Below are 10,888 nucleotides of genomic sequence, written 5' to 3'. Positions count from 1 at the left end.
TATTTGTTGTATAATATTCGAGGTACCATGATGCAAATGGCCAAGTATTTTGTGCCAAAGTTCATCGACATCACGACCTACACTTTCTCCGCCTTAGTGCTTAATGCAACACAATCTTCCACATCTAGCTTATACAGGTTCTTCACACGAACCTCGATCTGCTTCACCTATCCCATGGCTATGTGTCTCAGGAATGCTTTTCCTTTGATGAATATCACTTCACAACCATGGTCTTCCAAAACTGCAACAAAGATGAGATTTTTCTTTAGGCCTAGAACAAACATGACATCCTTGAGCCTGAGAGGGGATCCTGACTCCCTTTGAAAGGTGATTGTACCAATACCAGTCACATTGTACCTTTTTTCATCCCCTAGCTTAATGTGCATCTAGAGATCTTTCTCCTCCAAGTCACTGAAAAAATATTTACACCTTGTCATGTGGAACAATGCACTTGAGTCCAAGTACCACACACTCCCCATCATTGTGCTGGACATGCATACGATAAGGGTAAAGTCAAGCTTGAACTATGAAGCCAAGGTTTAACTTGCTCCTCCTCCTAAGTTCTCCTTGCTTGCATTTTTGTGTGGACACATAGTGCCCGCATTCATGATAATGGAAGCATTAAATTTTTGACATCTCTTTCTTCTTTCCCTCTTGACTGGATTCTAGTTTGGTTTGAGATTTATTCCCTTTTCCCTTCTTTCCCTTTCAAACCAATCCAAAGTTTTCTTTATCCTCGCCCTTGGATGAGGTCCCATCTCTGGTATTCTGCCTTATTTCCTCCTATACCAAATCAGACCATAAGTGTTCCCAATTCGGTAGTTTCTCCCTTCCATTCACTGAATCTTGATAGTTATGCCAACTCTTGGGAAGGCCCAAAAGGGCTAGGCTTACCAAGTCATCCTCTGAAACAATAACACCAACTATTGCAAGCTCATAACAAACTTGTGTGAACCTACTCAGATACTGCAGGATAGTGTCATTCTTCTACATCTTGATATTTCAAAGTTTATCCTTGAGCTCCAGCTTCCTGTGGTCACTACTATTCTGGAATATATTTGTCAGTGTCTACCACATTGCATAAGTATTTTATTTCCCATGGATATTGGTGACAATGTGGTCTCGTACTCCCTCCAATATTATTCTCCTTACCTTGGTTACATCTTTCTTCCACTGAGCAAGGTTTTCGACATCATATTTCGTTGGTTTTGCAACATCTCCCTTGATGTATTCTAGAAATCCATTGTCATCAAATACATCCTCCATGCGATGAAATTAGAGTTGCATTCCAAGGCATACTCTAGCCTCAACCCATTGAAGGTCATCTTCTCAGCTCTGAAGAGATCCTGCTACACTGAACTACAAATTTGAACCTCCTGAGAAACAACTTCAAAATTCCTACTCTAATGTGAATCCTGCTCTAATACCATGTAGAAATTATGGTGTAGATTTTCAACTGCTCATGAAGTTTTAATCAAAATTACAAGACAAAAACCTAGTCTACTACAATATGGAAGTTAATTCCCAACTTAGAAAAAAAAAATCAGACATGCAATAAGAAATAACACACATGCACACAGTATCTTTCTTGGGGAAAGAAATCTGGTAAAAACCCCAATGTATGCTTGCATTAATATGATGAACATAGATGTATTACAATTGCTTTGCTCAACTAGCACAACCTGCAAGTGAATAACCTCTCTCTCTACTCATTGAGAAGCTCTAGCCCAGATTTAGTCAATTTATGCCTTTTCTTGACCACCTATTTCATTGCGCAATTCCTTGAGAAATTATTCCCCTACTTTTTAGGAAATTTTCCAAAATGAATTGCGCAATTCCCAAGGTTGATCATCTGATTGCATGCAACACTTGTACACTCAAGACTAGTCTACAATTAATGTCACACTACCTTGGAATCTCCACCACAGCTGGGGAACTCGAATTCTTTGCATGCACTAGTTATTTTGGGATGATTGATCAATTAACTAGATGATCATTGAGTTTGACTGAAGTCCCACTGCACAACTGACCTTCCACGAGTTCCTCCAACAATTAGAACTAGTTTACTTGAATACAACTTGAGATAACTGACTTTGATTGATACAAATTAGCAATCAAAAATGCTTAACTAAACTCTAACTCCTCTAACTCGAATTTACTCAGTAAACTGGGTGACACAAGGCATGTCACACAAGTTAATTGCATCCAAGTTGTATGTTGATGTGGAAATTCATTTTTTCTCAATTTAATGAAGGAAAAATCAAATTAAGAATTTATTGCTGCATTTTTCAACAATCCTTCAGGTGAATCTAATCCATGTTGTCGATGACAGTCAAGAGTTCCAACACAATAATGTGTTGATAATAGCAACCAATAGATAGAAGTAGCATTCAAAATAAATGAAACAGTAAAAAAACACATATTAAAATAAAATTGATGGAGACCCCGAAAAGTACTCCAACTATGATACTGCTTATCCACGTTCAACAAAATTTCCTCCATCGCTCCTCTCATGAAGCACACCTCTGTTGTCAGCCTCCATCACCCTAAATCCCATCAGTTTTTGTCGACCTCCATCACTCCAATTCTTGAAGAACCCATCAACAATGTAAAGACAAACCCCTAATCCTTTACCTTTACCTTTTTTACTAGTGCTTCGTATTGAAAATTTGAAGACAAAATATTTCTTTTCTCTTAAAAAATTGTCTTAAAATCCCCCTCCGTGTAGTAGTGCCGAATGCAACGATAGACAAGTTGTCTCTAATCGTATCAATAGATATGAAAGGGACAAAAGAGGAATTGATGTCCGATAAATCTTGTCAGTAAAAGTTGTCACGTTCTTCTTAGTCAACTACCCCCACAAAATAAAGAACCCAACAAATCGTTGTCTTAATATAAGATAACATGAATGGTAAGTAAAATAACAACCTCGGTATAGGCACAAGACAATAGTTTCCTGCAAGCTGGTGGATTTAAGCTGCACTGTCAGAGTCAATTTTGCAGTTGTTAGATAATATTGTCTTAAATTGATATGTTTGTGTCTTAATTGTTAATTGTCTTAAATAGGTTTCATCTAAAGTGGCCATTGTCTTAAATATAATTTTTTTTCTTAAAATATTTTTGTCTCAAACTATTTTTGTCTTAAATATAAAGTTTTGTCTTTAAATGTTTGTCTCAAACTACTTTTGTCTTAAATATAAAGTTTTGTCTCAAAATATTTTTGTCTTAAATTATTTTTGTCTTAAATATAAAGTTTTGTCTTAAAATATTTTTGTCTCAAACTGCTTTTGTCTTAAAATATTTTTGTTTCAAACTATTTTTGTCTTAAATATAAAGTTTTGTCTTAAAATATTTTTGTCTCAAACTGTTTTTGTCTTAAAGTTTATATTTAAGACAATTCAATTGATATTAAATTTTAATGTAAAATAACTAAAATAAAAAGTGATTTTTTAAGAAAAAAGATTTCTTTTGTCTTAAAAGTGCCCTTGGTGTGGTAGTGAAAGAGGGATTCTACGAGACATGATCTCCCTCCTTAACTCCTCACTCTCTCGAAGATTCCTCAATCAAATCTCATCAGCTCAGAGTTGCAAGCAACTGAGTCATGAAGTTCATTGGTAGCCAAGCCTGTGACATTTGAAGACCAATTGGTATTGATATTGGAGCCAGGTCTCCCTAAATTCAAATACCATAAGCCTAAGCCGCAAATACCATAATGATGTAGCCTAAGCCACATATACCCACAAAATGATTGCATGTCACACTATGTGTCTGTCATGTCCCAAGATGAACACCAATATCAATGGTGAAACCCTCTTAAACCAAAGTTTAAGTCTTTTGATTGAATATCAAAGTGGAAGCTATCAAACTTTACCATAAAACATTAATTTCGCTTATTTCTATTATAATTCCCATATAATAGAAATATTTCATAGCCCATACTTAAAATCTTACCTTTCCACCATTCCACAAACCTTTGCACGTATATCGATGCTCCCCTTAGCGCATTAAATCTCTGTTGTCGATATCATTCCTCAATCGGACGGTTATCGCGTCACCCAATCACCATCTAGCTTGTCCGATCTCCACCTTTGATCTGTCTCATCTGATCCAACGACTATTGCATCGTCTGCTTTCCAACTAGCCCAGACAATCTCCACCGTTGAAAATCTCGCACCATCCAACGGCTATCACGCAATCTCGCGCAAATATTTGCACGACTGATATCAGGTCGAGAGCACGCGAGAAAAGTAGTTTTCTCATTCTACGTGTCGGCCACTAAGGTTAATCGCGTGAATTTTAGGAATTCTTCTTACCACCCTTAGGCGTGCAAGAAACTGCTTACCACTTATGAAGACCGCTCCATCATTCTACACGTTTCTCACCCTTCTATCGACATGTGACTTTAATCTCCACCATTCATCTTCTTCACTTTATTTTGCATGACTTAATCATAGCCGACTGTCACACACAATCTCGTCTGTTGATCTAACTAATCCAATGGTTCCTATGCACTATTACATTCTTTTGTTTCTTATTGTGTAATATCCCATTCGACTTTCTGCCTGCGTATTTGTTCACGCCTTATGGTCTTCACTTGTTCTGATATCGATCTTTGCTTTGTTACTTCATTTCTTCGTACCTTTACAGTTCCTTCATAAATCCTTAGGTTTTTAAGAACCCTTACAGTTATACCTTCACTGTAACATTGAAGGTTTTCTCCAATGTTGTCTGTGTGTAAAAGCGTAACACTCTTCTCTACACCTCTTCTCTAATTTTGCACACCTGCAACCTATGTTACGCAGAATTACTCTAGTCCACACACAGTTATAATTCAATTACTCAATACACACACATGAACTCAGAAATTGCACTATTGTATTAATAAAAAAACATTAACACAGGAATTTCTTCCTCGGCCTAATCTTCTATACCAGTGGCCTTTCCTTTCCTTGCTCGTAGGCTTACAGTCAAATCCTACCTAATCTCTAACTAACTGACTGACTAATTGACTGTGTTAAACTAACCCAAAAGTCTCAGTGTGTGAGCCTAAGCTTTGATACCATTTGTACCATATAACCGCAATTAAACATAGAAATAAATTTTTTATTTATTAATGTTCTAGACAACATTACTAAGGTAGGCTGACAACTGTAGTAAATGATCGAGTACAATCATCCCTGCAAGAATTAAAGTCCCTCCCAACTGGCTCACTCATGGTGACATCTCCCCATGGCGATGGAGGGACTTCCAAGATCCTCTTGCCGGTGCCACTGCTATACCATTATCGCTAAGGGGATGGGTTAAGCGGGACTTTCTCTACACCGTTCGATGGTGGGAGATCCGTAGCCCTCGCAAGTCAGAATCAATTTACAGTTTAATTCATTTGAACAGACAGGGATTGGGGTCATTTGGCTATGTTATGGTTTGGCTCTTTGGCTTTGCCACAGGAAGTGTGACAAAGGTGAAAGAGTGGCAACCTGGTTCATTTCTTGGCCATGCCTATGTCCTCAACCCTACAAGTATATTCAAACCCTCCTAACTGATAACTCTGAAGTCTTTCGTTTAAGGATTCTCTGCTATTATCCTTTGTGCATCACGTCATGAGCTTTGATGGATGATTGTTGAGGGTTTAATGCTTCCCTTATGCATAGGTGAAACAACTAAAGAATGGACTTAGAGATTCCGGTGGAGTGGGTCGATTCCACATGGCAGCATGAAGTAAACTACAATTTTCATAGGGTTTGATGTTTAAGTTTATTGTCCAGCTTTTTATTAATGCTCATTGTGCATCTACAGGTTTCATCTGTAGCTCAAAGGATGGTAATCTTCAACCCAGGTAAATTCCTTCATTTTATTGCAAGGTTTCGTATTGATAGCCAAGACGTTATTCAATTCCTGTCCTCATTCCAGGAATTCTCTGTGTAGGTACGTGTATCGATGGTTCCAAACTCTGCATCCGGCATGGGGTTTTTGGTGACAATAATGCTCTTATTGAAGCTTACCATATTCGTTGTCCAGGTGGGTTTTTGATTCAAATATTTCCTGGTATTTCGAGTTCTAGAACATGCCTTCAATTGACAGAGGGTTTTCAAGAAGTGTAATTAACTAATCTCCTAAGCCTTGCGGCTGGAATGTTGTCGTTGCTAGCAAATGTAATTAGTTATTTTGAACATGTTGGCCTTTGCATTATCAGCATGATAGCTTTGGATTTAGCTGTTTGGTGGCATGGAGGTTTCTGCGAGAAGCCTAACTGTATATTTCTTGGTATAAGGATTTATATATATTAAATGTTTATATCTAATCCGCCGTGATAGCTCTATTGAGATTTTTATTTATTTCTGTGTCGGTTTAATTTCGCGAACTGAATTTCATTGTTTATTATGTAATTGGGTCAATTTTGATAATATATCTATGGATGTCAGTACTTTGTCTCTGAATATAATCATTTTAGTCCTACTCGATTATAGTTACGAATTAACAACTCAGAGGGTCAGGGTTTTTAACATAGGCTTTTAACATAGCCTGGGTACTTGGCTCATGGTGAGTTCTCTCCAGAACTCGACCAAGAGCCGATAAACCCTAGCTTGTCAACTACTTGCAATCCAAAGCCGTAGGATGGTTCGGTCGATTAATTTATATAGGTTTCTTCTGTCATAAATAGGTAGGAAGGTACCAATGTAAATTCTGGAAACTGATATTTTATATATTTGTGTATGTTTTCCAAAGGACTGTGTAAAATCTAGTGATACAGTTAAATATAGAAAGACAAGAAAAGAATATTGATTCTCTGAACTAAATCCTTCTTTGCTAATGCTTAGAATATTTACTGTAAATAATCACTTCTATGTATATATACAATCATTATTTCTTGTATGTCGTGATTACATGTAGAAATCTGATAGCAATGAAATGTATCTAGAGACAATATTTTCTTATCTTATCAGTGACATAATAACGTTAATAATATAATCTAGCATGTTAACTTACTCTCTGTTGTAAAAGTAAACAATCTACTTTTCCTAGTAATAATTATTGACACAGTAATATTACTTATCTGTTTTCATGTGTTGAGTGTGATTTATGCACGTAACTCCTTTAATTTGGAAGGTCTCTCCACACGAAATTACGTCGAGAATCCCCCTCCGAGTTCTTCCAACTTCTCACAATGATATACAGTCTGGTACCTAATATACCGTCTGGTACCTTAGGCGTCAAGACTATGTCCATCCTCAAGTCTCGTACCGCGTAGCTGTTATCAAAGTTTCTTTCCCACTCACTAAATTGCCCAACTCTAGGAAAAAAATAATCACAGCAAATTTTTCCTCCTTCCAACCCCCTTCAGGTTTCTATCCTTTCTCCTTTTGAAGGAAGAAAATGAGAGAACTCTTTGTAACTGTTTTCAGAAGTTAATTCAAGTGATTCTCTAGATCAAAATATTTTAATGAACAGCCTAATTGTTTTAACAATTAAACAAAATAAAAATAAGAGTGGTAAATAAAACTTGGTTAAAACAATTGTTGATGTATCACTGGGTGTTAATTTTACCTAATATTTCTAGTTGGCCTCAAGCCTAAATATTACATTTTACCAAATATTTCACCTCGCCCTTATAATTTTATAGTTGAGTTTGTTTACTTTTAAATTTCAAATATACAAAATGGACAAACTAAGGGGAAATATTGGATAAAATGTAATATTATAGTATTATCAACAAATAAAATATTAATTTAGAGGGGAGTCATTTAATCACACTAATCCATAAAACTATAAATTCATGCATTGTTGAAAAATAATAGTAATTATTTTATTTTTTATACAATTATATTTTATTATTAAATATTTTTAATAATATATATATATATATATATATATATAATCTATAATTAAATAATTATAAAACTTAGATCCATCTTTAACCTCGGCTCTACCAAGCTGTTAAAATGGAAAGTCCATGCCAAGTTATTCTTGACAGCGCCAACTACTTCCAATGGTGGTCCTACATTGTAGATTTACTTAGAAGTAAAGGTCTTTATAGAATAGCCTCAGGCCAAGAAACCAAACCGAAAGATGAAGATAAGGCAGCCAAATGGGAAAATAGGCAAGATCAAGCACGTGGGTTGGTAGGGATGTCTAGTTCTCCAGACCTTAAATTCCATATTGCAGAACTTGATACTCCTAATGAAGCAATGAAACAGATCACTAAAGTTTTTGGAATTGAAAATGAACTTAGAGCCCATCAACTCGAAAATGAGTTGCTTACATTGGACCCCAATAATTTTTCTTCCATTGAAGATTTTATGTCCAAGTTCAAAACCCTTAGACTTCTCTTGGAAGGTGTTAAGCTTAAGAAAGAAGATGGTAACCTTATCTATTCCATTCTTACTAAGTTGGGACCAACTTACTCTGTGTTTGTTTCCACCTTCCATTCTACAAGAGAAGCCTTCATTTCTCAAGGAAAAGACTACAAGTCCCCTTCCTTTGATTCCTTTTGTGATTCTTTAATAAGAGAACAAGAAAAACTCTTACACCTTGGTCTTCTTAATCTTGGAAACTCTTCTAAGAAAGCCCTAGCCGCCGAGCATCAACCAAATTTAAAGAATCCTAATAAGCCGTATTCTAAAAAGAATGGTCCTAAACCAAACAAGGGTCCTAAGCAATTTCAGCCTCAAAATGAAAAATCATTTCAATAAAATGATAAGGCAAATAAAAACAAAGGGAAGAAGATTGATAGACATTGCCACTTTTGTAATCTAGATGGCCACTTAGAATCCAAATGCTTTAAGAAGATGGAAGCCTTGGAAGCAACAATGAAGAAGCATACATCCATTTGGAGCACTCTTCAACTTCAACTTCATCTTCAGGAAGAGCACTTTCTGCATGTGGTTTTCAAACATCTCGGTCTGGATATGCACTAAATGTATCTTCTTCTTCTAATTCTCATGAGTGGCTCATTGATTCTGGGGCTTCTTATCACATGGCCAAAAACAAATCCATGTCTTCTTCTTTAAATGATTGTAACACCAAAAATATATATGTTGGTGATGGTAGATCTCTTAGTGTTGTAGGGACTGGAACTATTCATATAGACAATGGTCAATTTAATGATGTATTATGTTCCAACCTTATCCTGCAATCTTCTATCTGTATATCAGATAACTCATTCAGGTGAAGGTAAAATCGTTGAATTTTCACCTCACGATGTTGTAATTAAGGACCTAAGAGATCCTAGACAGATTTTAGCTATTGGCATTGCTAATGATTCTACAAGGTTGTATAAGTTTAACAACTTTGGGTCACCAAATCTTCCCTCGATATTTGTTTCTCATAATGATGAAGGGAGCAAACTTTGGCATGAGCGATTTGGTCACTTAAACTATCACTCCCTTCAGAATCTATGTAAAGAAAATATGGTGACAAGTCTTCCAATGGTATCTTGCAGAGATGGTGTTTGTTCCGGATGTGTACTCGGAAAACATCATAAGGATAGTTTTGAAAAAAGTGCCTCTTAGCACACCTCAGCCCCTTTACAGCTTGTGCATATTGATTTATGTGGTGCACTTCTAGTTGTTTCATTCTCTAGCTACAAGTATTTCTTAACTTTCATTGATGATTTCTCCAGATGCACTTGGGTATACTTCTTAAAACTCAAGAGTGAAGTATTTAACATGTTCTTGACCTTTAAGGCCTTTGTTGAAAAACAATATGGACATCAAATTCTTAAGCTAAGATCTGATAATGGCGGAGAATATGTTAACAACAAATTCATCAACTTTTGCACTCAGAATGGAATTCAAATGTAACATACTGTTCCATATGGTGTAGCTGAAAGGAAGAATCGCACCTTAAAGGAAATGGCTAATTGTATGCTTCAATCTAAAGGACTTAGTCATAATTTTTGGGCAGAAGCAATTAACTGTGAAAATTACATAATAAATCACATTCCTACTAAGGTTTTAAAGAATATCACTCTAGAAGAAGCATGGAGCTCAATTAAACCAGATGTAAGTCACTTTCGTGTTTTTGGAAGTGAAGCATGGGCCCATATTCCAGAGGAAAAACATAAAGCTTTAGAACCTAAGAGTGAAAAATGTATTTTTGTTGGATATTCTAAAGATGTCAAAGGATATAAACTTATTCCACTTAAGTCCAAAAATTTTATCATTAGAAGAGATGTAAAGTTCGCTGAAAATATATCGGCCTACGAGTCTAGTTTGGCAGATGTGCCACCTCTCTCTATCTCTTCTACTTTTGAAAATATTTCTTCTTCAGATGATGAAAGTGAGGATGACAATCCTCCCCCACCTTCTCAGGATCCTCCTTCAGCTCCTCAACTTCCAAAATGGTTCTGTGCTACTCAGGATGTAGCAGGCGCTCTTGCCGGTGATCCTACAGATCAGCAACGTACACGTTCTTAGTTCGATAGAGCCTCTTCTTTACTATCTTAAGCTTCAGTGAATTATGATCCTGACAACTTTGCAAAAGCTTTAGGCCATCCAGATTGGAACGTAGCTATGAATGAAGAATATCATTCATTATTGGCAATGATACATGGGATCTTGTTCCTCTACCAAAGGGACGAAAACTTGTTAGATGCAAATGGGTTCATAGAACCAAGTATGGACCAGATGGAAAAGTTGATAAACATAAGGCTCATCTTGTTGCTAAGGGTTTTTCACAAGTTGAAGGCATTGACTATACTAAAACCTTCTCCCCTTTTGCCAAAATGAACTCTATTCACCTTGTTCTTTCCCTTGCTGCCTCTTTCAAATGGGAAGTCCATCAAATGGATGTTAAATCTGCCTTCTTGCATGGGGACTTGCATGAAGAAGTCTAAATGGAACAACCGACTGGATTTATACAAACAAACTCCAGCCTTGTATGTCAGCTT

This window comes from Pinus tabuliformis, chromosome 1_1, assembly GCF_031772625.1.
Source record: "Pinus tabuliformis cultivar Carrire ecotype Pingquan chromosome 1_1, CPIR1, whole genome shotgun sequence".
Classification (NCBI taxonomy): domain Eukaryota; kingdom Viridiplantae; phylum Streptophyta; class Pinopsida; order Pinales; family Pinaceae; genus Pinus; species Pinus tabuliformis.
This window is presented reverse-complemented; position numbering follows the sequence as displayed.